General features: G+C 45.4%; 1 protein-coding gene and 1 pseudogene across 1 annotated transcript in view; both read left to right on the plus strand.

Moving 5' to 3' along the window:
• FGF18 (fibroblast growth factor 18) overlaps window positions 1-16,285 on the plus strand; it is an 816,148-nt gene that overhangs the window by 236,275 nt on the left and 563,588 nt on the right. The window lies entirely within an intron of this gene.
• On the plus strand, window positions 2,399-2,517 carry LOC134939103 (5S ribosomal RNA; annotated as a pseudogene).

Genomic DNA, 16,285 nt, shown 5'->3' on the forward strand with positions numbered 1-16,285 from the left:
ATGCAAACGCATATCAGTAGCGACTGCTACTGAATACCCCACATAGTTCACCATGATCAGGGTTAAAACTAGAGTGGGGGGTTCATGCACAAATATATATTTTAGGTGTCCACATCTTATCTCACATTCCAAAAAATGCATTGCAGACTGCAATATATAATCATGACTGCTGAGACATTGGCGGGGCCAGGTAATGTGGGTAGCATGGCCTATGGACTATGGAGGGTCATCTATGCCCCATAGTGCTTGCATTATAAAGGGGTGGTTACAACATGTTGGGGAGTGTGGTTACACCTCTCCTGCACTCCTGAGCCCCTAATGAGGCCGAGGTTTCAGCTACTGGAGGGAGGTAGGTTCACGGAAATTTTAAGGAAAAATTAGTTCACAGAAAGGATAGTGGATTAGTAGTTTAGCCTCCCATTAAAGGTGGTAGAGGCTAAAAGAGTAGAGCAATTTAAACATGCTTGGGAAAGGTATATAAATATCTTTACAAAGAACTAAGGATCAAATAGGGTTGAGGCTACCTAAAGGATGTCACAATCCTGACTAAAATCATGTATTTGGTGACTTAACTTTGCCATCTGTCCTGTATCCTGTATGTTTTCTGCTGATTGAGATAAACAGCTCACCAGTACCATGAGTTCCCTGAGTGCTGAGGTCTCTATCTGGAAAGTAAGAGTTGCTAACAAGCAGCACTTGTGTTGATTAACCTTCTGTGTGAATACTGAATTCAGCAAGTCTCTTCATGATGTCCTATGCTTCTGTGCCAGCATCCACAAGTCCAGTGGTCACCAGATCATACTTGCCTACCTGTCCCTCTCCATGAGGGAGAAAATGCTCTGTTCCTGTATTTTCCTGGTAATGTATGATTGCCATCACCTGTGGTGAGCTAGTTAATTGATAAGAAAGGTGTTTCACCACAGGTGATGGCAATCATGCATTAACAGGAAAGTCCAGGAACAGAGCATTTTCTCCCTCATGGAGAGGGTCAGGTAGGCAAGTATGCACCAGATACAACTCCCTGGGCTCTCAGGACCTGCGGCCATTACTGTCTATCTATGCACAAACCACGCTGGAGTTCCCTCCAAAACCAGCTATGGACGTCGCCATAACAGTTCCTGGTCAGCTGACCTTCCTGGACCCAATCCGGAATCACTTCCTCATCATGTGAATCCCACATCCAGTCAGCAGTGTGCAATGGGTATAAATTCCAAGTCCCAGCACTGGCAATCTGTCAGTGCTTTTTTGTCTCTCAGCCTGGAGTGTGCTCCAGTATCCCCTGCTGGTAAAGACTTATGGGCCCTACACACTGGCAGATAATACTGAAAGATATGAACGATCTCGTTCATTAATGAACGAGATACCATTCATATCTGTCAGTGTGGAGGCACCAGCGATGAATGCTGGTGCCCCGTCGCTTGTGAGATCGTCCATATTTGCCTGCACTGCTATAGAGCCGGGTGACGGGGGAGTGAAGAAACTTCACTCCCCCCATCGCTGCCCCCCCGCTGGGTTGCCCGTTGGCCGTATCCGCTGTCGGGCAGCTCGGCGGCGGATCTATCAGTGTGTAGGGCCCATTAGTGCAATATACATCTCCAGGACTACCTGACTCCCAGGATGATTTAAAGGCCACTACTGCAATAACATCACAGCATTTCCAGATTCACTAGTGTGCCATTCCAGAGGGACTGACCTGCATATCATTGTGGTCATAGTGACTTTGCTGGTTCCATCCAGCATCCAGAAACACTGCTGTGCTGATACAGCGCCATTCAGCATTTGGAAAACCCGATGTGCTGATACAGCACCCTTCAGCATGTGGAAAACTTGCTGTGCTGGTTCCGCCCAGCATTCTACAAACCTACTTCACTGGTTCAGTCCAGTATCCTGAACTCCTGCTGTGCTGATTCCGTCCAGCATTCTACAAACCTGCCTTGCTGGTTCAGCCCAGTATTCTGAACTCCTGCTTAGTCGGAAAGCCAATCCCGACATCCTGAAAACCTGCTTCACTGGTTAAATCAATCCCAGCGTTCTGCTTAACCTGCTCCTGAGCATCCATCATTTACCAGAACTTTAATATCACTATTCAGTTTACTACATGGTTCAGATGTTTATTTGCATTTCTGCCTATGTAAAATCTTTTCCTTACTTGACTTATACCTATTATTAATGTGACATATTGTCAGGGCAGACCGAGGGGAATTGGATCACCATTCCTTCCAAAACCTTGCCTGCCTTTCTTTCAAGTACTCCTCCATTTTCAATACCTATTTATTTTAAGTACCTTTTTCTGCCTGATTTTCCTTCAAATACTTTACTATCTCCAATACCCATTCATTCTAGTTTCTATGTTTTTCTCATTGGGTATTTCTATACGTCGATGGTTGTCCACCTAATTTTCTACAGTCATACCATGCTGGACATGCCCGATCTCGTCTGATCTTGGAAGCCAAGCAGCATTGGGCCTGGTCAGTACCAGAAGGGGTGACCCTCTGGGAATACCGGGTACTGTAGTATCAAGGAACTTACCATACATACTTTCCGTTTATGTACCCAGGATTAATCAGCAACGCTGAACTCAAACACCAATCACAGTACACGCGCTCTTGTTTACTCTTCTAGAAGGAGTCCATAGTTGGGAAAGCCGGGTCCCCTGTTTCTCTCTTATGAATGCACTTATGTATAATAATTCACAAGTTGATTGAGCAAACAAGGGATTTCAAACTTTCGCTTTGATGAACGTCGAATAAATACAGTGGGTGTGCACATATACTTCCTGCCACCCACCTCAATAAAAGTGAGTAACATTCTGTTACATTGTTATTTAATACTATTTTAAGTTATTGTTGTGGATATATACAACAGTATTGTTTCGTCTGTCTTTATTAATAAAAGTTAAGTTTTATTTCCACACTCACAGTGTACCCCATATTATAACTCAATCAGCAATCATATTTAAAAAGAGTGCCCCAGTGAGACAACAAAGCAATCCCCTTTTTTGCCCTTCTGTGCAAAAAACACCCCACAATAGTTTGTTCTGAACTAATGTCAGGGAGCACCGCCAACTCAGTTCTACCATAAAAGCCCAGTAGGCAAAGTCGGTAGCTTTATGTTGGTCATTACTTATGCCTTCTATGTCATAAAAATTGTTTGATACTTACCTACAATCCATTCCAGTGCAGATTCCAAAACCCCAACCCAATACAATCCATCATTCACCCAGTCACTGGTCTCTTCATCCCCGTGACATCCTGATACCAGTGACATCCCAGCTATCCATTGCACTAGTGATTCCATTCACCAGTGTGCCAGTACCCAAATAGCTGGTCACCTATCACTCTCCTCTCCAGACTCGTTAGCCAACCTACAACTTCTGCATGAGTAGGAGAAATCTAAAGCCTGCCCAATTCTGCCCTCAGCTCTCAAGTCCAAACCCAGTATCTAGTCCTAGTCCGGATTCACAAATAACTACAGCCGTGACAAAGGATACATTAAAGGGGCAGACTATATGGGCCAAGTGGTTCCTATCTGCCATCAAATTCTGTGTCACTTTGTACCAAGAACCCCCCTCTTCACCCCTATGTGTAATAACCATTTTGTTTCAGTGCGCTACTTTTGTTTGAATCTTCTTATAGACTGACTACAAGAATGATCAGTGATTGATGCTGTTTGCATTTATACCAGTCTTGGGGTAAAGAAAGTTTCTGGTCACATAGGGGTCCGTTCATGGAGCAGTGAATAGAGTGGAGAAGTAAACCAGTGGAGAAGTTGCCCATGGCAACCAATCAGTGTTGAAGTAAGATTTAAAAAGTACATTCTAAAAAATATGTAGCAGCTGATTGGTTGCCATGGGCAATTTCTCCACTGGCTTACTGCTATGCACTTTTCACTGCTTCACGAATAGACCCCTTAGACCCTTGAGAAAGGAGTCCCACCTGGAGCTGTGGCTTCTGTAAGTTTTGTTGGGTGCAGAAGGGGAGAAGCTAGTGAACAATGCTTGAGCAATCTTGTTGGGGATTGGCCGGATGAAGAAGGGTTTGCCCCTTACCTATGAAACATTGGGCCTGGTCACAAAGTTGGGGGGGGAAAAAGTCAAGAATGCAGGACTAGGTTTAGACATTTGGGAAAAGGTCAGCATGTACTGACAATCCCAAAGAATGGATAACCGGACCTATGGTTAAGGAATCGCTGAAATGACCAGAATGATTCACAATAAAAGAAAAATAAAAGTGAAGGATGGCAGTGTTTTCAGATTATGGCACCAAGCGGGATCAGTACGTAATCCCGCTGGACGGGATCCCGGCGGTCGAAATACCGACGCCGGAATCCCGACCACACAATCCCGACAGGGGTGGCGAGCGGAATGCAGCCCCTTGCGGGCTCGCTTCACTCCCCACGCTGCGGGCACAGTGCCTCGCTACGCTCGGCACACTATTATATTCTCCCTCTGTGGGTGTCGTGGACACCCACGGAGGGAGAATATGTCGGGATTGTGGCGGTCGGGATTCCGGCGTCGGTATTTCGACCGCCGGGATCCCGTCCAGCGGGATGTTGACCGCATCCCCACCAACCTTCTACTCAGCATGGTTATAGAAGTTAGCTGCTGATGAACAAGCTGTAAAAAGTTTCTTTCCTCCTGTGGGATGCGATTAAGATACTGGCTGTTGGGATCCCAGTAGTCAGACTATTGATGACAGATCGTGACACCCGTCAGAATGCTGACCCCAGAATCCCAACAGGGTCAGGAGACTGACACCGGAATCTCGACAGCCGGCACTCCGAACTTAAGTATAGCGGGTGGGTTAGGGCTAGGGCCTGGGGGAGGTTAGGATTAGGCAGTGGGGAAAGGGGGTTAGGGTTATGCACCATCAGGGGAGGTTAGGTTTAGGCACTAAGGGGGGAGGTTAGCGTTAGGCTTCAGGAAGGAAGGGGTAGGGGAAAGGGGATAGCCTACTTACCTTGCTTCTGTTGTGATTTTAAAGATGGGGATGCTGGCATTGGTGTTGTGACCACCGGCATCCGATACACCAGTCACACATACCGAACCCCCTCCTGCATGGACAGAGCTAAAGGGTCTATTTACTAAGCCTTGGATGGAGAGAAAGTGGATGGAGATAAAGTACAAGCCAATCAGCTCCTAACTGCCATGTCACAGGCTGTGTTTGAAAAATGGCAGTTAGAAGCTGATTGGTTGGTACGTTATCTCCGTCCACTTTACCTCCATCCAATGCTTAGTAAATAAACCCCCAAGTCTGCAGCTTCATGTACTTTCTTAGTCTAAGAGAACGTGATTCTTGCTGAATAAACTTCAAAGTCCAAGATAGGAAAAAATCACCCACTAGATGAGCAGCTGGAGCTCTGTGACTTGGACTTCTGGGTCACCATCCTCAGATATCAACAGCTTTGAGTACTGACCATCAATAATGGGGGTATTAACCCTGCACCCACAAACAGAAGGAGGATTTATAAACTCTGCAATGTATACTGAGCACAGGAAGGCACTAAAAAAAAGACAGAAATAAGCCCAAAAATGCAAATAATCTTAAAAAGATTTTTTACTCCATCTATATGTTCTGCATAAGGCAAAATCCTCAGTATGATGACTGATTACTCTGCTTAATTCCTAAACTGCCATTCAGGGCCATAACAAGGTTGGTGCGGTCAGTGCAGCTGCACAGAGCACAGATGCTCTGTGGGCAGAATCCGGCTGCCACTGCGATCTGTAGGTGTCCAGCGCCCCCTGCAATGTATAATAGTAGCGTTGCACCTGCCTCCTTCTCTACTGTGCGCACTGCCGCTAAAATATATTACAGCAGGCAGTGCTGCACTGCTGCCCTCCTTTCCTGTGTGCTGAGCTCTGCCTTCCCCAGGCCAACTCCTTTCTTTCCAGTCCCATAGTGCCCGCAGCAAGGAGTAGTTCTGTCGGCATTGGGCGCAAAAGGCGCCATAGATTAGAGACCAAGAGAGCCGGAAACACTGACTGCCTGTGACAGGTGTCAGCACAGCAGCAGTAGTGTACACATGAACTGACCTGTTACAGATTTGTCTGGGGTGTAAGTGATGCAGGAGCCTGTATCATCTGCTAGAAAGAGAATCATGACAGAGGATGGATTGGGCCATCCCATGTGACTTAATGGGACACTTGTGAAAATGTTTTAAATTAAGTCCCATTCTTTAAATATGGTTGAATAATGAATCTAGAGCTTTCTTTTATCATAAATCAGTTAAAATGTATCGTTGGTTCTAGTAATAATTTTTTTTAAAAAAAGTTAGCAATTGTTGCAATAAAAAAAATAATAATGAAGGACTTTGACAAAACACAAAATCCTTCCATGGCAACATAACATTAAAGTTCTGTGAAATTAGACCAGGCTAGGCTTTGATTTCTACTGTGCAGGGTAAGCAGACCCACCTGCTTAATAATATATGAATCAATATATTTTTGTATTTGTTCTTTGTATAAAAAAACCTCCAATCATTTAGTTGACGGAGTCGGACATCCAGTGTATCAGAAAGGGTCATGTTTTTTTATTAATATTTGTTGGGACATATTTATACGGGATCCGGTCTCTAAGTCGACAGTAACTAGGTCGACCACTATTGGTCGACAGTAAGTAGGTCGACAGGGTGTCTAGGTCGACAGGGTCTTTAGGTCGACAGGTCAAAAGGTCGACATAAGTTTTTCACAATTTTTTTCTTTTTTTGAACCTTTTCATAATTAACGATCCACGTGGACTACGACTGGAACGGTAATCTGTGCCGAGCGAAGCAGAGGCACCATGCCCGAAGCATGGCGAGCGAACTCGGGGCACTAATTGGGGTTCCCGGTCACTCTACGAAGAAAACAACACCAAAATAACATTAAAAACTCATGTCGACCTTTTGACCTGTCGACCTAGAACATGTCGACTTAAAGACCCTGTCGACCTAGGCACCCTGTCGACCTACTTACTGTCGACCAATAGTGGTCGACCTAGACATTGTCGACCTAGTTACTGTCGACTTTCAATACCACACCCATTTATACAGTTTATTTACCACTATAGTGTTATCTATCACTAATGTAAAATCTAGGGAATGAATATCTTTGGAGATTGTCAATTTCAGGAGTTGAAAGAATTGGAAGAACATCAGACCTTGGAACCCATGCAGTATCATCAGTTTTTAATGGTAATGTACTATCTGCACTGCTCTTTCTCAAGAAGGTCACTTTGCATTCAGTATCGTAGGTGTGCGCACGGGGGGTGCCTGGTGCGCACAGGCACCCCCTAATGTCTAGCACCCTGATCTTACATGCCTGATGCAGCAATCGCCGAGCAGGCTGATTACTGTCCCCTCTGCGCTGCACCCTGTCAGGACTGCATTACCGATCGGAAGCCTGGGTGCCACTGACATCGGCTTTCAAATTCCCAGCTCCACCTCCATGTACAAAAACAGTGTGATGTGACGTTATTACGTCATGCTGCTCGCATGCCCACCCGTCACACCCACCACATGCCCACCTCTCTCCTTCTATGCTATGCCAACGCCAGCCACTGATAAGAAGCAGCATGCAGCCAGCGTTCCTCTTAGGAAGACAAATTCAATACTGGCAGACGTCCGGCAGCAACATTGACACGTCACTTGTTTTTCCAGCAGCGGCAATACTAGTCTGCGACTGTCAGTATCAGTGAGTGACTGACTTGTAAGTAAGCTGCTGCAGCTTGCAGGAGAAAGAGAGGGGGAGCCAGACCAGGCTGAGGAGGAGCACTGTAATTGCAGTGAGTGCCATCAGGGGTGTTTGTTTGGTGCACAACGCAACATCTGACAATGTATCTGCTTTATTAGGATTGGTACAAAGGTGGATATTTTATATGCGTTGACCATCAATAGATGGTGCTAGACACGCCCAAAAGGTGGTGCTAGACACATCCCTCCGACGGTGCACCCCCTAATAAAATGTGCTGCGCACGCCAGTGTTCTGTATTATCTGATGTTAGGACTTGGCCTACAGTATGAAGTGTTTGACTGACTTGTTGGTTGCAAATCTTACCAACACAAAAGCACCAATTTGAATTACTTGATATTTAGCATCCATTTGAATGCTTTGTGCCAGATGTAATGAAGTCCGAGTTGGCTGGAGGTGTGTTCTCGGCCGAACTCGGACGTTTTTTAAAGCGGCAATCACTTACAAGGCATGGTTTTGCCTTGTACATGATTGCCACTTTAAAAAAACATCTGAGTTTGGCCAGGAACCAACACCTTCAGCCAACATGGACGTCATTACACCTGGACCCTTGATTCTGATCACAAAACTCCCTTGTTACACTTTTTCCTGAAACAAAAAGTTAAATTCTGAAATGTTTTTTGATAATAAATGCTCTTTGTAATTCACATTGTAGGGAGGTACGGCTTTCACAAAATGCACAGTGTGTGTGTCTGGGTGTAGTATGGTATGCCGGCGCCGGGAGCCCGACCGTTGGCATACCGACAGCGTGGCGAGCGCAAATGAGCCCCTTGCTGCGCTCGCCACTCTGCGCTCGCCACGCTACGCGCGCCATTCTATTTCATTCTCCCTTCAGGGGGTCGTGGACCCCCACGAGGGAGAAACAGTGTTGGTATGTCGGCTGTCGGGATTCCGGCGCCGGTATACTGTGCGCCGGGATCCCGACAGTCGGCATACTGAAGACCATCCGTGTGTCTGGTATCGTTAGGAAATCTTGTATAGCTGCATCAGCAGGCTACTAGTTGGCCTACTAGCAAAACACACAGCAGTGGTTATGAATGCAGCTGCCTCAAGTTTACCATTCACATGTATTTGAGTAAAAATGCAGAAATTAATTTGTGTGTATATATAACGTATAACCGGCACTCTCACTTTATGTCCTTATGCCGCTGTGCTCATTAGTATATGCATACAGTGTCCCTGAAGTATGGCACTCTGCGGTCTCTTTTAGAAAAATAAGTCACAACTCCAGCAGCGCTTGTAGCACACAAGCACTGCTGGAGTTGCGACTTATTTTCCTAAAAGAGACCGCAGAGTGCCATACTTCGGGGACACTAATATATATGTTGAGTATCCCATATCCAAATATTCCAAAATATGGAATATTCCGAAATACGGAATTTTATGAGTGAGATAGTGAAACCTTTGTTTTCTGATGGCTCAGTGTACACAAAGTTTGTTTAATGCACAAAGTTATTAAAAATATTGGCTAAAATGACCTTCAGGCTGTGTGTATAAGGTGTATATGAAACATAAATGAATTGTGTAAATGTACACACACTTTGTATACTGCACAAAGTTATTGAAAATATTGGCTAAAATTACCTTTAGGCTGTGTGTATAAGGTCTATATGAAACATAAATGCATTCTGTGCTTAGACTTAGGTCCCATCGCCATGATATCTCATTATGGTATGCAATTATTCCAAAATACGGAAAACTCCGATATCCAAAATACGTCTGGTCCCAAGCATTTTGGATAAGGGATACTCAACCTGTATATATTAATAATCTCAGAGGTTTCCAAACGCGGTCCTCAAGGCACCCCAACGGTCCAGGTTTTAAATGTATCCATGCTTGGCCACAGGTGACTTAACCATCTGTGCTGAGCCATGGATATACCTAAATCCTGGACTGTTGGGGTGCCTTGAGGACCGCATTTAGGAACCTCTGATATTATTTGTTTTATACAGTTCAATAACCTTTTCCCGCAGATCCTTTGACAATTCTTTTGCTTCCGCATGACTCAGAATCCAGACACGTCGGTGCAGCACTGGATGAAAGATGCAAGGGTGTTTCAGGAGTCCAGAAACTCACTGACCTTTTATACACACACACACTGATTACAAGCAAACAGATCACAGGTGAGGATGGTTACCTTTAGTAGCCATTCAAACCCGTTTGTGTCAACTTGTGTGCATGTTATCAGGCCAAAATCTCCAGGGTATATAAACTTTTGATCAGGGTCATTTGGGTAGTTTCTGTTGTCATTATGATTTAAAAAGAGAAAACACAGTTGTTAGACAATAAATGGCTTCGCCCAACCACTAACCATGAGTGAAAGAAAAGTTTGTGATTTATCATTCATATTCTCTGACAAATGGCCAGAAAATCACAAATTCTGCTAGGGTATGTAAACTTATGAGCACAACTGTATCTGTTTTTATACATAGCTTTACTCAGTGATAGTGGGGGTCATTCCGAGTTGATAGCTAATTTTGTCGTACGCAATGCAGAAAACTCATCGCACGAATGCAAATAAACGCCCACTATGCAGTACCGCAAAGTACAATGCAACAATGCACAAAGTAGGTGTGTATTATGTATCATCACAGGATGGCGTGGCGTTCGCATGAATGCCAAACGCAAGGCAAAAAAAAACACACTGTCGTACATGGGCAATACCTACGCATTCTTGCACATGCATCGTAAGCTTGCAAATAATCGCACTTTTTTTTTTTTTTCAAACACCCCATTCATCCTTCTCTTGTCTCAATTTAGAAAGCAATTACATTAATGACTTTCTAAGGTGATTGTCCAATTAAGTGTTGAAATTGTTAAAGAACAGTTTAAACACCTAATAGCACAATAACAAGCATCACTTAAGTGTCCCATTAGATATTGATCACATATTTTTGGGACAATTTGATAAAGACCCCATTTTTTTAAAGTGTAAACATACATCACTGACATAATGTACATAACACAGTTCACAATATATGCATTAATTTTTGCTTAGTTTTAAAATGGGGAGTGATTAAAGTACCAAACAATCAGCTCATAACAGACATGTCACAGGCATTTATTTTGTAAGTGTCTGTTAGTAGTTGATTAAGTAGCTTTCTCTTACGTCCTAGAGGATGCTGGGATCCATTTTAGTACCATGGGTATAGACTGTTCCGCAGGAGTCTTCGGCACTTTAAGACTTTTCAACTGTGTGAACTGGCTCCTCTCTCTATGCCCCTCCTCCAGACCTCAGTTTAGAAAATGTGCCTGGGAGACTGGCTGCACATCAGTGAAGCTCTACTGAGTTTTGCTGAAAAAGACTTTGTTAGGTTTTTTACTCTACAGGGAAGCTGCTGGCAACAGTTTCCCTGCTTCGTGGGACTTGGGGGGGGGGGGGAGTAGGAACCAACTTCTCAGCTAGTTTAATGGCTCTGCTTCTGCTGACAGGACACCATTAGCTCATGAAGGGTACTGAGCACAGCCCTTGCCTGGCTGCTGCTCACTCCCACAGCACTGCCGCCACCCCCTAACAGAGCCAGAAGTCAGAAGGCTGGTGAGTATTAACCGGAGACCTGCAGAGAGGGGCCCTCCGGTCATCATGGCGGCATCAAGGTACCAGCGCAGCGCGGTACGCTGCGCAGCAACATGTCTCCCAGCACATGGTGCAGGGCGCGCGGGGGAAGGGGGGGGGAGGGTGCGCTTGCTCTGAGGGACATGATAAATCCTTACTCTCACTGGCAAAATGTACATACATGTGAGCCGCTGATGTACACTACCCCTGCCAGTATAAATATTACTGTGGCTGAACCGTGCCATTACAGGGGGCAGGGCTTCACCTCAGAATTGCTTGTAACACTCATTTGGTGCCATTTTATCCTCACAGAGACGCCGGAGCACTGATCCTGCAGGCTGCTTCTCCTCACACATCGCTGATACAAGTACCAGGGTGTTATAGAAGGGGAGGGGAGCACATCATTTATTGAAGTCTGCGGGCTTCACATTGGATATAAAGCACTGTTTTGGTATATATGTATATTCATTGTATGTAATACATATAGGGCGCGTGGTGTGGACTGGCAATTCCCTCTGGGTCCCTCTGACAGACATTAGTGTAGCTCCCGTGTGTGTGAGTGGTGTGACTGTACACGCGTGTATCATGTCTAGAGAAAGTAGTTCCCCAGAGGAACCCATTTTGGAAGCACAAGAGTGTTTTGAGCCTGTGTGGGTGAGAAAGCTGCAGAGTAATATGGCTAAACTAGCAAGGAAATTCTCTGAGTCTGAAGAACAGACAAAGCATTGGAGACAGTCTGTGGAAGATGCTTTATTTGCTGATTCACCTACAACATCCACTCGGGACCTCTCCTCCAGTTCCCAGAAAAGGTCCCTAACCCAAATGATGCAAAGGGACACTGACACAGATTCTGACACTGACGTGGACACTGGGGATTTGAGGGGGGTAGATCCCAAACTGGCTAAGAGCATTGAATGTATGATAGTCGCTATAAAAGAGGTGTTGGAATTTCCTGACACAACACCTCCACCTGAGGAAAAATATAATTTTAAATTAAATAAAATACAGCTGGTGACTTTTCGTCCGTCTAAGGACTTAAATACCTTTTTTGAGTAATCCTGGGCTAACCCGGAAAATAAATTTGCTATCCCTAAAAGGTTGCGGGTAGCATACCCTTTCCCTGAAGAGGATATGCGTAAGTGGGAGTCACCCCCAATGACAGATGCCTCAGTCTCTAGGTTGTCAAAGAAAATAATTTTACCTGCCCCAGGGTAAGCTTCATTTAAAGAACCTGCTGACCGCAAATTAGAGACGACTTTAAAGTCCATCTATGTTGCTACGGGTACATTACTCAGGCCCACAATTGCTTCTGTGTGGGTAGGTAACGCAGTTGAAAAGTGGGCAGATAACTTAATAGTTAATATTGACACGGTCGATAAAGATGACATGCTGCAAATTCTAGGTCATATCAAAGACTCTGCAGGTTACTTGGTTGAGGCTATGAAGGACGTAGGCTTACTGGGCTCACGGGCCTACAACACCCTCAGGCTCCCAGTAGCAGAAGTCAGCAACTACTTCTGCAAAAGCCACAGCATGATGCTGGGGCTCCTCTGCGGGAGTGCGATCGGGTGTGGGTACATCTACTATTTTTCAGCCAGGTCTCGCTTTGCTGAGACCTGGATCCTTGGATTTTACAGATAATATCCCAAGATTACAAGTTGGAATTTCAAGACCTTCCCCATGCCGATTTTTCAAATCAACCTTGCCAGTTCCTGCTCAAGACAGCACAAATGTCCTGAACGCAATACACAAATTGTGTCAAGACAAAGTAATTGCCTTGGTTCCTGCCGAACAAAGGAACCAAGGCTTTTATTCAAGCCTGTTTGTGGTACCGAAGCCGGATGGCTCGGTCAGACCGAATTTAAACCTAAAATCTCTGAATCTTTATTTGAATCTTTTCAAATTCAAGATGGAATCCTTGAGAGCAGTGATTTCCAGCTTGGAAGAAAAGGAATTTCTGGTGTCAGTGGACATCAAGGATGCTTACTTGCATGTCCCCATTTACCCGCCACATCAAGCATACCTGAGGTTTGCGGTTCCAGATTGCCACTACCAATTCCAGACATTACCGTTCGGGCTCTCCATGGCTCCGAGAATATTCACCAAGGTGATGGCGGAGATGATGGTTATCCTTCGCAAACAAGGAGTCAACATAATTCCATACTTGGACGATCTCCTCATAAAAGCGAGATCCAGGGACAAGCTACTCCAGAACATAGCATTATCCCTGAAGGTGCTTCAGCAGCACGGTTGGATCATCAACTTTCCAAAATCCCAGTTGGAACCGACAATGAGATTATCGTTTTTGGGAATGATACTGGACACCGAGGTACAGAGAATATTTTTACCGGTGGAAAAGGCTCAGGAGATCCAGAGCATGGTCAAACAACGTTTGAGACCAAGAACAGTATCAATTCATCAGTGCATTCGCCTGTTGGGGAAAATGGTAGTGGCTTACGAGGCGCTACAATATGGCCGATTCCATGCCAGGGTCTTCCAGTGGGACCTACTGGACAAGTGGTCAGGGTCGCATCTCCACATGCATCAAAGGATAATCTTGTCAGCGAAAGCCAGAAATTCGCTCCTGTGGTGGCTACAAATTTCTCACCCCCTGGAGGGACACAGGTTCGGGATTCAGGCCTGGATCCTGGTGACCATGGATGCAAGTCTCTGAGGATGGGGAGCGTCACACAAGGAGAAAGCTTCTAAGGAAAGTGGTCAAGTCCAGAAACTCGCCTTCACATAAACATTCTAAAGTTGAGAGCTGTGTACAACAGCCTTCATCAAGCGGCACACCTTCTTTAAGGTCATCCCATACAGATCCAGTCGGACAATGTAACGGCAGTAGCTTACATAAACCGTCAAGATGGAACAAAAAGCAGGGTGTCAATGGCAGAGATGACAAAGATACTCCTCTGGGCAGAAAGACATGCAAAAGCTCTGTCAGCAGTTTTCATTCCGGGAGTGGGCAACTGGGAAGCAGACTTCCTGAGCAGACACGATCTCCATCCAGGAGAATGGGGCCTCCACCCAGAAGTCTTTGCGGAGGTAACAAGTTGTTGGGGCGTTCCTCAAGGGGACATGATGGCATCTCGTCTCAACAAGAAGCTTCCGACATATTGTTCCAGGTCGAGAGATGCTCAAGCAATTGCAGTGGATGCACTGGTGACCCAGTGGCTGTTTCAGTCGGTGTATCTGTTCCCTCCACTTCCACTTGTTCCAAAGGTTCTCAAGATCATCAGATTAACAAGAGTTCGAGCAATTCTCATTGCTCCAAACTGGCCAAGGAGGGCCTAGGTATCCAGATCTTTAGCAGTTATTACTGGAATATCCTCGGCCTCTTCCTCTTCGCCGTTAGTTTATCAGGACTTATCAGTTGGCTTCCCTTCCTGAGGTCCAGATGTTCGTGAAGGGGGTTCTGCGCATCCAACTTCCCTTTGTGCCTCCTGCGGCACCATGGGATCTTAATGTGGTGTTGCAATTCCTTAAATTGGACTGGTTTGAGCCTCTACAAGACGTAGAGTTAAAGTTTCTCACTTGGAAAGTGGTCATGCTATTGGCCTTGGCCTCAGACAGACGGGTGTCTGAGCTAGGAGCTCTCTCACACAAGAGTCCTTACTTAATATTTCATGAAGATAGGACTGAACTGAGAACACGTCAGCATTTTCTTCCGAAGGTTGTGTCTTCTTCCTCTTTGCGAGGCCCTGCTTCAGCAGGGGCCGTTAGTTTATCAAGACTTACCGCGGCTGCGTTTGACGGCATGGCTGTTGAGCGCCAGATCCTAGCCCGTAAGGGTATTCCCAATGAAGTCATTCCCACACTTATTCTGGCCAGGAAAGTGGTAACGTCCAAACATTACCATCGTATTTGGAGAAAATATGTATCTTGGTGTGAATCCAAGAAGTCTCCTGCGGTGGAGTTTCAATTAGGACGTTTTCTCCTATTTCTACAGGCGGGTGTGGATGCTGGATTGAGATTAGGATCTATCAAGGTTCAGATTTCGGCCTTGATCGTTGTCTTTCAAAAACCAATTGGCTTCTCTTCCTGAGGTCCAGACGTTCGTAAAGGGGGTTCTGCGCATCCAACCTCCCTTTGTGCCTCCTGCGGCGCCATGGGATCTTAATGTGGTGTTGCAGTTCCGTAAATCGGACTGGTTTGAGCCTCTACAAGACGTAGAGTTAAAGTTTCTCACTTGGAAAGTGGTCATGCTATTGGCCTTGGCCTCAGACAGACGGGTGTCTGAGTTAGGAGCTCTCTCACACAAGAGTCCTTACTTAATATTTCATGAAGATAGGGCTGAACTGAGAACACGTCAGCATTTTATTCCGAAGGTTGTGTCTTCTTTTCATATCAACCAACCAGTGGTGGTGCCAGTGGCTTCTGACACCTCAGCCGTCTCAAAATCCTTGGATGTCGTCAGAGCGTTGAGGATTTATGTTGCAAGAACGGCTAGGATAAGGAAAACAGAATCTTTGTTTGTCCTCTATGACCTCAACAAGATTGGGGGTCCTACTTCTAAGCAGACTATTGGATCAGGGGTACCATTCAGCACGCTCATTTCACGGCAGGATTGCCTTTACCGACTTCGGTAAAAGCCCACTCTACAAGGAAAGTGGGTTCGTCCTGGGTGACTGCCCGGGGTGTCTCGGCTTTACAAATCTGCTGAGCTGCTACTTGGTCAGGTGCAAACACATTTGCTAAGTTTTATAAGTTTGACACCTTGGCTGCTAACGACCTAAGATTTGGTCAGTCAGTTCTGCAGGAACATTAGCACTTTCCCGCCCGTACTGGGAGCTTTGGTACATCCCCATGGTACTAAATGGATCCCAGCATCCTCTAGGACATAAGAGAAAATGGGATTTTAATTACCTGCCGGTAAATCCTTTTCTCGTAGTCCGTAGAGGATGCTGGGCGCCTGCCCAGTGCTCATTTTTCCTGCAGAATTACATTTATTTATTTTTGCACATTTTTCATGTGTTCAGATGTTAACAGGTGTTGCTGTT

Source organism: Pseudophryne corroboree, chromosome 6, assembly GCF_028390025.1.
Source record: "Pseudophryne corroboree isolate aPseCor3 chromosome 6, aPseCor3.hap2, whole genome shotgun sequence".
Lineage (NCBI taxonomy): Eukaryota > Metazoa > Chordata > Amphibia > Anura > Myobatrachidae > Pseudophryne > Pseudophryne corroboree.